Consider the following 1126-nt stretch of genomic DNA (forward strand, 5'->3'; position numbering starts at 1 on the left):
TATATATATATATATATATATATATATATATACATATATTTTTTTTTTACACATGTGATATAATATATATTAATATGCGTTTATTTTTCTAAGGTATATATATACTTTTTCCACACATAAATGTGATATATATAATAAGATGAGTTTATCTTTCTAAGGTATATACAGGGTGATTCTGAACAACCCCGCGTCCTTGTAAAGACGTATTCTTAAATTAATTCTGAGACAATTTTTCCTCTACGAAAATTTTGTCCGAAGCTTACTGTTTGAATTATTGCAGAAAATATTTAGCCAATAACGGGGCGCTTACAGATGGTAGGCAGGGGCGGCGCAACTCACCGTCCGACGCGGACGTTAAGTAGGGCGCTCACTGCGATCAGCTACACGCGCTGATCAAGAAACACGGCAGTGTCTCGCGCCAAGTATAAGCGCATCGCGAGACTGCCATGTATCTTTACGCAAGAATACGACTTGCGAGTGCCTGAGCTTATAGAATATCTCAATAATTGCTTATGCACATACACGGTCCCTCTCTTTCACTCACTCACTCACAAAAAACTCTGGCTTATTATTCGGTGTGGATTTGTTACATGAGAACGTGAGGTGCGATCCACGATGAAATTATTCATCCGTCAAGCTACAGCAGTATGAAGACATCGAATCTCTACAAGGTAAGTGAGTGAGTGAGTGAGTGAGTGAGTGAGAGAAAGAGAGGGACCGTGTATGTGCATAAGCAATTATTGAGATTCCATAAGCTCAGGCACTCGCAAGTCGTATTCTTACGTAAAGATACATGGCAGTCTCGCGATGCGCTTATACTTGGCGCGAGACACTGCCGTGTCTCTTGATCAGCGCGTGTAGCTGATGATCGCAGCGAGCGCCCTACTTAACGCCCGCGTCGGACAGTGAGTTGCGCCGCCCCTGCCTACCATCTGTACGCGCCCCGTTATTGGCTAAATATTTTCTGCAATAATTCAAAAAGTAAGCTTCGGACAAAATTTTCGTAGAGGAAAAATCGTCTCAGAATTAATTCACGAATACGTCTTTACAAAGACGCGGGGTTGTTCAGAATCACCCTGTATATATTTTTTTACACACATGTGTAATGATATGCGTTTATCTTTCT

This window comes from Temnothorax curvispinosus, unplaced genomic scaffold (assembly GCF_003070985.1).
Source record: "Temnothorax curvispinosus isolate PA1 unplaced genomic scaffold, ASM307098v1 QBEX01007612.1, whole genome shotgun sequence".
In the NCBI taxonomy this organism is placed as follows: Eukaryota; Metazoa; Arthropoda; class Insecta; order Hymenoptera; family Formicidae; genus Temnothorax; species Temnothorax curvispinosus.